Raw genomic sequence first — 12,192 nt, forward strand, 5'->3', positions numbered from 1 at the left:
AATAATCACCTCAAATTCAGCCAGGAGTTAAAGTCCAAATCCTTTATTGTTTCCTTTTAACTCTTGGCTCCTTCTTTAGGCCTAGTTAGCTTTCTTAGATGCCTATCTCTCTCCTTGGTTCCTGCTGCTAGTCCTTTGCCTCTGCCAGCTTCAGCCTCTAGCTCCCTCCGAATCTTCAGCCAGCACAAAGGTGAAATATGGAATGAATCTGTTTCCGCCTCCAAAAGTGGGCTTGAGAGCTTCTTGCTTATATGCTGTACACTGAGTACACACCAATCATTATATCACTAGGATACCGTTATTTGTTGTAGGATTAAATTAATGCTAAACTAGATTTAATCACTGTCTCCTCAATTCCGCTCAGTACCTTGGGTTTCAAATTCTGGCTCATAACATCTCCTTGTAGGATCAGATCAATCATACTGAACCGTGCTAAATTAGATAATTATTGTCTCTATCCATTCCACTATCTTAGTACCTTGTAAGAATCCTAATATATTTTTAACAGAGTCTGTCCAGAATTTGGATGAATTCTGGCTTAAATGTTGGCTGAATTTTTTTAATAACTCTATCTGGTCCTTGGGACTTTGTCTTAGGGAACTAACTTATGCCTTGTTCAGTATCTATTTTTGTCATGGGATTATTTTGGTAGTCCATTTCCTCTTACACAATTTATACTTTTTTGTAAATATTCACTCAGCCAGCACGCAGGTTTAACCTATGCTGGCCTCTGCAAAGTCCCTCTGTCCCATCCTGCAGAAAAGATTCCCTCTGAAGAGTATCAGGAGGAGGAGGAGGAGAAGCAGGAGGAAAAGAAGAGGAGGAGGAGGAAGGAAGAGGGTTCAGTACTCATTGTATTATTACCTCAGTACTCATTTCAGTACTCATTGTATTATTACCTCAGTACTCAGTTCAGTACTCATTGTATTGATTACCTCACATATAAGTATGAAAACTACTTCCTAATAATTAAATTCATTTTCATTGGTTATGCAATCACTTTTTGTTTCTGAGACTGCTAATTTGTTTTTTCTTCTATTTTTAAAATAAAATAAACAATACTTTATTTTGTTTTTTAATATAAATAACATTGTTTATTTTATTAATTTTTATGTTTCATTTATTTATTTAGTTATTTTTGGCTGAGGCAATTGAGGTAAACTGACTTGCCCAGGGTCACTCAGCCAAGAAGTAGTAACTTTCTGAAGCCAGATTTGAACTGAGGTCCTCCTGACTTCAAGGCTGGTGCTCTATCCAATACACCACCTAGCTACCCCCATGTTTTTTACTTTCAATGTCATTATTCTTATCTTTGATTTTCAGTATGTCCATTTAAAAAAAAAATTAATTAGAGATTTTTAATTATTCTTTTTAAATTTATTTTTATTTTAAGCTCAGTTCCTTGATAAGTTCTACTTATGTTTTGTTGAAGTAAACCTGTAGAAAAAGACAATTTCTCAAAGGACTCTAAGGACATTTTGGATATGTCGTTTCAAAGTTAGAATTCTCTCAAACAAAGGCATTGATTTTTGGGGTAGCCAGGTGGCGCAGTGGATACAGCACCAGCCTGGAAGTCAGGAGGATGTGAGTTCAAATGTGCCCTCAGGCACTTAACACTTCCTAGCTGTGTGACACTGGCCAAGTCATTTAACCCCCAATTGCCTCGGGGGGAAAATTATTGATTGTGGTCCAAGGCTTAATCTTTGTCCCAAAATTAGAACATGGAGTTTTCAGTTAACGGTACCCCTCCCTCTTCCCTTCCCCTCTCCTCTGGGAAACTAGCGCCACCCTGTGGTGATGTCACAATGACCATCCCTCCCACCTTCTGTTATCTCTTAGTCTTGTCTCCAGGGGAGGGGGTGTGGGCCCCAGAGCAGCTGGAGATCTTCCTGCCCCTCCCTGCCCCTACAGTGCCCTTCCCTCCCCTTCAGCCTTTTTGTCCCTCCACTCCATTAGGTCCATCTTACCATCATCTTCAAGGCTGACAATCCTAAGGGTCCTACTAGTGCCTCAGAGTCTGTGAGGGAGGTAAGTGCCCCCTCCCCTGCTTTTACCTCAGCCTCTCTATTTCTTGTCTGCCTCCCCTCCCCCAACCTTTTCATGAAGCTCCCCTCTCCCCACTTGGTTTCTCTTAGTGCTGAGCAGCATGTGTGTAAGAAGGGCCAAAAGGTGATGGGGGTATCAGCACCTTGTGTGTGGAGGGGGGGGGGTCTGCACGTGTGGGTGTTCGGGTACCTGCATGTGCCTGACCCAACCTGGGCCTTCCAGCCCATCCAGGCTTTCTCTTGCCTCTTTAAGAGCAGTAATTTGCCCCATTCTATCCGTCAGCCATAAGACTTTTCACCTTCAGAAAGAAAGATGGTGGCGCTGGGGCTAGGGGAAGGGACTGTGGGGGCTGCAGTCACCTCAGGAGCCAGGGAGAAAGTTCTCCCTACACTGGCCTCCTCAAAGTGCCCCTGCCCTATCCTGGAGGAAGGATTGTTTCTAGAGAGGAGGAGGAGGAGGAAAAGGAGGAAGAGAGAGGAAGAGGAGGAAGAGGAGGAGAAGAAGGAGGAAAAGGGAAAACTAGGAGGGTTCAGTCCTCATGGCCTATATAGCCCTAGCTCTTCTCTCTTTGATCCAATACAGGGACGCTGATTAATACCAGTGGCGGAGGTGCTGTTCCTCTCACAGACGCCAGCCCAGTCGTAACTGGACCAAGACCAGCAAGGTGACTCATGGAGGGGGACGTGCAACAGTTCGCTTCCTCCATCCATGACGCCAGTGTCCCTGCTGGGCTCAGAGCACTGTATGAGGGGGGATTGCTTCTTGATGTCACCCTAGTTATTGACGATCAGCAATTCCGGGCCCATAAAGTACTCCTTGCCACCCAGAGTGACTACTTCAAGAAAATGTTCACAGCTGAGAGCCAGGAGGGAGATCAGGACAATATTCCTTTGCCTGGTCTGACTGCTACCGCCTTCAGCCATGTCCTAAAATTCATGTATTATGGAACTATAGAACTGACTATGAATACAGTGTATGAAATCCTGCAGGCTGCCATCAATATTAAGCTTAAAGAAGTGGTGAAGTTCTGCTGCTCTTTTCTCCTATCCAGAATCTCCTTAGAAAATTCTGGAGAAATTTTGAAACTCTTAGATGATTTTGGAATAACCATGGAGGGAGCCAGAGAGAAGTTGTTTTCTTGAAAATGCTCTTTTGCACTTTCAACCATTTCTGTTAACTTATAGTCTCTTTTCCTAGAAGATTTTTTTAAACTTTTAAGTCCTGCGTTTCACCTGTGATTTGCTTTTCCTCCACAGGATAGAAAAATTGTTTTGAGATTCCTCAAATTAAATTTGACTTCTAGTCACATTGTTATTCATCTGTGCTTTCTTTACCATAATGATAACAGTCTGGTCCTAAAATAATAAACCTTTCCCCCTTATTTGTTCTTAGACATAAAGCTTCTGAAGTGAGATTTGTTTATATTATTAACAAAATCAGAAAAAATATGAACCTGCTAGGCATCATGGTATGTTATATCTTTTCAGGGGGAGTGAGGTAGTGGGGAGAATGTTGAAGTGTCATTAACTATATTATAATCATTTAAAAGAGTTTAAATTTGAGGCATATAATACTTATTTGAAATTTGTGAAAATAAGAGAAGCATCAAAAACTAAAGACTACCTTACTTCAAAATAACTGATGATAATCTTAAATACCCACCCTTTTCTAAAGGTCTTTGTTCCTCATGCTTAAATTTTAGATTTACTTTTTGTTAATATGCTTTAATATGCTTCTGGGTATAAAATCAAAGTTTTAACTGGGGTGGGGGAGTTGGAGATGTTTTAGCTGTCCACATTAAATGCTAATTCTTTCCCAACTACTAACTGGCATTAAGAAAAAATTACAATTTCATAATGGGATACAAAACATTAATAGAGACATTCTAATACATTCTTGTCACATTCTTATCTATTTATTTGTTTTATTGTTATAGTTTTTTATTTACAAGATATATGCATGGGGAATTTTTCAGCACTGACCCTTGCAAAACCTTCTCTTCCAACTTTTCCCCTCCTTCCCCCCACCTCCTCCCCTAGATGGCAGGTACACCAATACATGTTAAATATTTTAAAGTATACGTTTAACACAATATATGTATACATATCCATACAGTTATTTTGCTGTACAAGAAAATTCGGACTTAGAAACAAGGTAAAAATAATATGAGAAGGAAAACAAAAATGCAAGTGAACAGAAACAGAGGATTAGAAATGCTATGTTGTGGTCCACACTCATTTCCCATAGTTTTTTTGCTAGGTGTAGCTGGCTCTCTTCATTATTGAACAATTGGAACCGATTTGGTTCATCTCATTGTTGAAGTGAGCCACGTCCATCAGAATTGACCATCATATAAGTATTGTTGTTGAAGTGTATAATGATCTCCTGGTCCTGATCATTTCACTCAGCATCAGTTCATGTAAGTCTCAACAAGTCTTTCTAAAATCATCCTGCTGGTCATTTCTGACAGAACAATAATATTCCAAAACATTCATACACCACAATTTATTCAGCCATTCTCCAACTGATGGGCATCCATTCAATTTCCAGTTCCTAGCCACTACAAAAAGGGCTGCCACAAACATTTTTGCACACACAGGTCCCTTTCCCTTCTTTAATATCTCTTTGGGATATAAGCCCAGTAGTAACACTTCTGGATGAAAGGGTATATATGAACAGTTTGATAAATTTTTGAGTATAGTTCCAAATTGCTCTCCAGAATGGTTGGATGCATTCACAGTTCCACCAATAATGTATTAGTGTCCGAGTTTTCCCACATCCCATCCAACATTATCTTTCCCTGTCATGCAAGCCAATCTGAGAAGTGTGCAGTAATGTTTCAAAGTTGTCTTAATTTGCATTTCTCTGATCCATAATGATTTGGAGCATCTTTTTCATATGGCTAGAATAGTTTCATTTGTTCACCCAAAAATTGTCTGTTTATATCCTTTGACCATTTATCAACTGGAGAATGGCTTGATTTCTTATAAATTAAAGTCAGTTGTTTATATATTTTGAAAATGAGGCCTTCATCAGAACCTTTAGCTGTAAAAATGTTTTCCTACTTTATTGCTTCCCTTTCTAATCTTGTCTGCATTAGTTTTGTTTGTACAAAAACTTTTTAAGTTGATATAATCAAAATTTTCTATTTTATGATCAATAATGATCTCTAGCCCTTCTTTGGTCACGAATTCCTTCCTCCTCCACAAGTCTGAGAGGTAAACTATCCTAGTCTTCTAATTTATTTATAATCTCATTCTTTATACTGAGATCATGAACTCATTTTGACCTTCACTTGGTGTATGGTGTTAAGTATGGGTGAATCCCTAGTTTCTGCCATACTAATTTCCAGTTTCCCCAGCCGTTTTTCTCAAATAGTGAATTCTTATCCTAAAAATTGGGGTCTTTGGGTATGTCAAACACGAGATTGCTATAGTTATTGAGTATCTTGTCCTGTGAACTTAACCTGTTCCACTGATCAAGTAGTCTATTTCTTAGTCAATACCAAATGATTTTGGTGACCGCTGCTTTATAATATAGTTTTATATCAGGTACAGTTAGGCCATCTTCATTTGATTTTTTTTTCATTACTTCCATTGAAAGTCATGACCTTTTGTTCTTCTAGATGAATTCTGTTATTTTTTCTAGGTCATTAAAATAGTTTTTTGGGAGTCTGATTGGTATAGTTCTAAATAAATATATTAGTTTAGCCAGTATTGTCATCTTTATTATATTTGCTCGACCTATCCAAGAGCACTTACTATTTTCCCAACTGTTTAGATCTGTTTTTGTGTGGAAAGTGTTTTGTAGTTTTGCTCATATAGTTTCTGACTTTCCCTTGGCAGATAGATTCCCAAATATTTTATACCATCGGCAGTTACTTTAAATGGCATTTCTCTTTGTATCTCTAGCTGTTGGATTTTGTTAGTGATATATAAGAATGCTGATGACTTATGTGGGTTTATTTTGTATCTTGCAACTTTGCTAAAGTTGTGGATTATTTCTAATAGCTTTTTAGTAGAATCTCTGAGGTTGAACACTGAACATATGTAAATAAATGACTGAGGGAGACATCAAGACAATGAAACAAAACCCCCCAAAAAACAATCCAAGAATTATTGGACTCCCTTAATACCATTACAAAGTACAAAAAGAGGTAATACAGGAAAAAAGGTAAAAAAGGAGAGGTAAAAGGGGTAGGTAAAAAAGGGAAAACATAAGTAGAAGGGGAAAGGGATAAGAAAGGACAAAGAGTGGGAAAAAGGTGATGGTAGATTAAAGGAGGTGAAGAAAAATAAGAGTTGGAGAAAATAAGATGTTACAAAATGCACTTAGTAATTTTATCTGTGAATGTGAATGGGATGAACTCTCCCATAAAACAGAAGCAGATAGTGAACTGGATTTTTAGCAAATGAGTTTTCTCTGTCACATAGCAAGTCCATAGACAAATAATATTTGGTCAGAAGCTCCATCTTGCAATGAAGGATACAGAGACCTTTAAAGGCCTTTTATGTCTGTGACCTATTCTCCTACATCACCAGGTAGTATGTCAATCCACTCTCATCAGCACTACAAATTTTCCTGACAAGTATATGGGCTCACAAGGTTTTAAACTGTAGTAGTTTATTTGAACAATGAAAGAATGAATGAATGAAAAGAAGTGGTTAAGTGCTTAGTATGTGCCAAGAACAATGATTACAGGGGTCTTACACATGGATAAAGAAAATCTCAACGAGCTCCTCCTCTAATTGTGGAGAAAAATGTCCATGTCAAGGGTCATTTTCAGGGTGGCTGTAAAGGCCAGAGCCACTATCGTTGCCTATGGTAAGGGAAATGATGAAGCCTAAGAGTCCCTAGAGTACATCAGGGAGCCTGGCTTGCAGAGTTGGGAATCTGGAGGGGAATTCCCCATTCACCACCATTCCTTTCAAATAGGCATAAAGGTCATTATGGAACAGGAATTCATGGCTTGTTGCACCAGAGGTGGGGCACGGGAGTACTGACAGAAAAGTTGAGGGATGGTACTCTGCTAGCTATAAATTCACATACAGTTTATATAAATACACAGTTGCTAGCAGTGAGCAATTTCCTTCTTCCTCCCCATTTGCTACCCTCACACTCACTGCCTTTATTCTGGATACCGTTCGTGACTTACACTAATGGTGTAGGTAGGGTCTGGAAGGTGAGGGCTATGTGTTGCTTCCTAACTCTAACCCTTCCATCAGTGGAGTGGGGCTTTCCTTCTGCAATACCACAGAATCAAAACAATGAAAAAATATCTATAGCTATAAAAAAGAATGTTCTAAATCATTAATTTTTAAAGCACTGCTCACATCTTTCATAAATAACAAATGGTGTAATGGATGAAAAAAAAAATAAGGACACTAATGAATTGTTGCAGTTGTCTGCTCATCCTGACATTTTGGTGAAGAGTGTGGATCTCTGACTAGAAGGCTACAAAACCGTGTAAACTGTTTGACCTAGCAATATCACTAACCAGTCTGTATCCAAAGCGATCAACAGAAAAGGAAAAGGAGTCATATATACATTTATAACATCTCTTTTTGTGGTGGGAAAGAGTTGAGAATTGAGGAGATGCTCCTCAAGTGTACAATGGCTGAACAAGCTGTAACATGATTCAATATAACAATCTAACACAGTTCCACAGAATTCATGATGGAAAAATGTTGTCCTCTAGAGTGAGCCCTGAAGGATATACTTTTTCTCAACATATAGACAGTGCTGTGAGGGACTTCAGAACAATGAATATCACTGCTGGAATATCACTGGTTATTTGCCTAAATTCACTTACTTTATGCTAGAGATCTTCCCAGTAAGGAACTAGAATTGAGATTTCTATTGTTATAGTTGCCAGAAAAATTTCATCTTTCAAAACTAACTAAGGCCAAACTCTTCTGTCCACCATCTGACCTCTAGCAGAATCTTATGTTTGTAGCGGGCAAAATAGATCTTCAATAAAACATTAATTTAAAAAGCAAAAAGGAATTCTTCATTTGCCAGGTAGTACAAATGAGCTTATATAACTCTAGCAGAGCTTATGCTCTGCCACCATATGAGTGACTGCTGCTAGCTAGTTTGGCTCAAACCCTGCAAATTGTTGTGGAGTTGAGACATTTAATGAATGTAAATGTGAAGGCATAAACAACATTTGGAGCTCCCTGTATCAAAAAGCCAAATCTATTGACACCAGGATGCTTTCCCTGGCTTGTTGAATAGGCATCGAGTCTAATCAGGGTCATACCTTTTCCCATGGAAATTAAGATTATGTCAGCCAGCTGACATAATGTTGGTGAAACATTACATTTGTCAAGGCAAATTTTAGTGTCCAGCACAGAAGCAGCAGCTGGTTCCAATCATTCATTTCCATAGTGACTGTTTGTTGTCATGAATACCTGGAATCCTGAGTTGAGGGCACCTCTTTATCAGGCATCCAATATGATCCCTTGGTGGGAAGAATAGGGGAGCCTTTTTCAGAACTTTGTCCTGGACTGGCAGGGGAAAGAAGATCTAAGTCACCAGGGTCTACAAAGTATCAGGGCATCCCCACATGTATACATACAGGCACTTTGTGTGCATATTGACAGAGAAAAAAGATATAGCTAGAGATGCAGAGAAAGATACAGCCAGAGCCAGAATAAGAGAAATGTAGATGCTGACAGCAGAACAGTATGCATAAGAAGAACCAGAAAATAAGCATCTATTGTTATGAAACATATATCAGTGAAGGGAACAAACATCATATTGGCCACTCCGGTAACCTCTGATCGCCCTGATCCAGGAGGGAAGAAACTTGAGTCTCAACAAGTTGTTGCCAGAATCACACAAGTACTAAATCTTAGAAGCACTATTTGAACTCAGGACTTCTGATTCCACGGCAGCTGAAGTTCTTTCCAGAATACAATTTAAGATCCCAGAATAGCATTTGCCAAAAAGCCACGGTTTCCCCAGGGGACATCTGAATTTGACTTTTAATTGTCCACAAAGTAAAGATAAAGGACGTCAAGCTTTCATGTGAGAAATCATGATAATAATATGAAAACATAGGACAGACTTTATTTTTATCTGGTGAAAAATGAAAAGTACAAAGGATTTCTACTTGATCCCAGTCCCAGGCAGTTAATAAATGCTTGTTGGATTGGCTGGGTCCATAAAAGTTAAGACATCTTTTTTTGCTTCTCCAGTGGTCTTCTCTTCTCTCTCTCCCCCACCCCACCCCCTCTGCCCCAGATCCATCAATTCCCTTTAGATAAAAAAAAAAATCCAGGTCTCTCCCTTTGTTGGAGTCCACCTTCCACTGTATCACTCTCCAGAGATCTCTACATTGGCACGATGATGCTTGGTAGTTGCTCATTGATGAGAAGTCATTATAGAAATGTTTTTCCCCTCTGTCTTCCATTGAATGCTGTGTTTACACCTCAAAGTTTCTACACAGCTCTAGGCTTTTCATCAGGAATGTTTTGAAAGTCCATTATTTCAATACAAATCCACAATTTCTCTTGGGAGATGATATTGTTTGGTTGGATAAGTTATTTTCATTATAAGTGGTAATATTCTTTGCAATCGAGAATATTGTATTTCAACTTTAAACTCTTTAAGGGAAAAGGGTGAAAATCCTCTATATTCCTGTGGCTCCTAACTATGATGTTTGGATATTATTATTATTATTATTATTATTATGATGATGATGTCTTTATTTATTTATTTATTTATTTATTTATTTTATCCTGCTGGCAACTGGTTGATGATCTATTACTTTGGGATTTTGGATGTAATGATGCTTTTTTGGGGGATCCTTTCTGGGGATGATCTATATATTCTTTCCCTTTCTTCTTTGCTTTATGGTTCTGAGAAGTCCAGATTGCTTTCTTATTGGACTTCTTGGTATATTATATCTAGACTCTTTGTCACTTCTTATCTTTTTATATACATTGCATTATAATTTCTTTCTTTTTAAAACAATAAATTTTATTTTATTTTATTTTTTTGGTGTAACATCCATCACTGTACTTATCTTACTTATCTCAACCCTTCTCTCTCCCAGATAGCCATGTGATATGATGGATTTTATTTATTTAATAAATAAAAAGTAAAGTAAATAGTAAAAGTAAAGTAAAAAGTAAAAATAAATCAACACAATTCATTGTAAAACTGAAAAGTGTCTGAGGGAGACTCTAGATGTATCTTTCTAGCAGCAGAAGAGTTGAGACCCCAATGTGGCTCCTAGAACTCCATATCCTAGTATGCTTGTCATTGAACCGTGCCCTCCACCCTGAGCAAAGCCTCTCCTTCAAGTCTCTTACTTACTGTTCTCTACTTACTTCCTCCATCTAGCTAACCATGAAGAGGGGCTGTGTCTAGAGAAGCTATGTCACTATATCATTGTTGCATTTTTATGCTGTGGTATCTCAAAATAAACCCATTGTTATTAATTGTCCAGTGATCACCCAGTAGCTCATTCCTTCCCAACACTGACTCTGAATTAAGAGAGTAGACAGGTGGAAGCCCCCAACAGGCAGGGCTCTCCAGGAGCCTCCAAAGGGGTCTCTTTCAAGGGTTTCTTTTCCAGCTGCCATCTTCTTATCCAGACAATTGTGTGAGGACTGAGATAAACTCTAAGAGGAATCTCACTCATTGCCCACTCCAGACAGGAGTTATTGTCTCGACTTCCCCTGTTGTCCTTCCCCTATCAGCCCCCTGCAGCCTGACTTCTGATTTCACTTCTCAACATAAAGTGCCCCTGTAGAGGGCAGGAACACTGAATAGGTGTACTTAAAGCTAGGACAGCAGGGTATTTATAGTTAAGTACCTACTCAATATGAGATAATGGTTCTCTAAGCACATACTTAATGTAATGTAATGATGTAATCAATCTAATTGGTATATACTTAGGTGAATAAGAAATTAAAATTTCATATTAGAATTATAAGCTCTCTCAAATCTAACAGGCCTGAGCTTCTAAATTATGGGAATTTGACCATTCCATGAACTCTATATGTCCTTGACAATAGATACCAGGAACTAGCCATTCCTGGAAATGTCTATGCTTAGGGCGGTTGGCTTCTTCCCTGAGCATATACAATTGATAAGGAAATACATCAAGGTATAGACAATATAGGATGGGTCAACACCAGATGGTCATGTATTTTTATACATGTATACGTGCCAGACTTCTTGGCTGAAAGCCCTCTTTGTTTAAGAGAGGTATATAAGATTGAGAATCTTACATCTCCACTGAGTTTCATCTGTGGGGAGGATGCTCCGCCCGGAAAAATCTTTAGACAATTCAAGTTGATTGAGGCTGAAAGGGGACTCCCAGCCATTTGAGTTTTTGAGGTTCCCTTGAATTGGTGATGTATTCTCTTCCTCTATCTGCTATAATTGTCATGTTGTTAATTGTTCTTATTTCTATTTGTTTTGTTGTGTAAATCTAAATTGTCTGTACCTTGTCTTGTTTGATTAAAACTTTTTACTTTTACTTTTTTAACTGAGCTTGAGAGCGTCATTTATAGGAGCAAATCAGAACTTTTCTTTAATATCATAATACATAAATTGGCGTAGTCGGCAGGATTCGCTGTATAAATGCCTCTCTTTAAGAAAAATCGAGTCTGTCTGTGTATGTTTGTCTGCTTTGAATTTTTTTTTTTGTTCTGTGTTAAAAGTTAGCAAGCTCATAAGATAAGAACAGCTTCTGTGTTACAGGCTTAGAAAAATATCAGGCTGAATTGGGGAAATTGGAATTCATTCAGAATAGGAATTCTTTCAGAGTGGTCTTAAATCATGGAATATCTAGGCATTCCCTGTGAAGGCAGAGAAATGCATTAAAATGGGCTTTGAAGTTTAGAGAAGCTCTGTTTGGATTCTGGGAGGGAAGAATGTTCAAGGTGAAACAAACTTCTCTCTGGCAGCGGGGGTCCTAGGAAAAGCCTCTAGTTTTTTTGGTGATTTAAGAGCTTTGTTAAGTTTTAAAAACAATGATTAAGAAATTTAGGAATTGATTATTTTAATGTTACTTAATATAAAAATTGTTTGTGATTTTAAACTTTTTAATCTGTTGTACCAATTTGTAAGTAAAAGAAAAAAAAACTTGACTATTTTAAACTGGTGGGGAAGTTTTCTCTGAAAAGC

The 12,192-nt window shown here is 38.1% G+C and overlaps 1 long non-coding RNA gene across 1 annotated transcript; it reads left to right on the forward strand.

Annotated features, from left to right (window-relative positions):
• The first annotated feature begins 1,849 nt into the window (after positions 1–1,849).
• On the forward strand, positions 1,850–3,352 carry LOC141548410 (uncharacterized). The gene is made up of 2 exons (XR_012483937.1): positions 1,850–2,028; positions 2,629–3,352. It is a non-coding gene; the product is annotated as an uncharacterized LOC141548410 (long non-coding RNA).
• The last annotated feature ends 8,840 nt before the right edge of the window (positions 3,353–12,192 follow it).

The sequence above is a fragment of the Sminthopsis crassicaudata genome, chromosome X, assembly GCF_048593235.1.
Source record: "Sminthopsis crassicaudata isolate SCR6 chromosome X, ASM4859323v1, whole genome shotgun sequence".
Taxonomy (NCBI): Eukaryota; Metazoa; Chordata; class Mammalia; order Dasyuromorphia; family Dasyuridae; genus Sminthopsis; species Sminthopsis crassicaudata.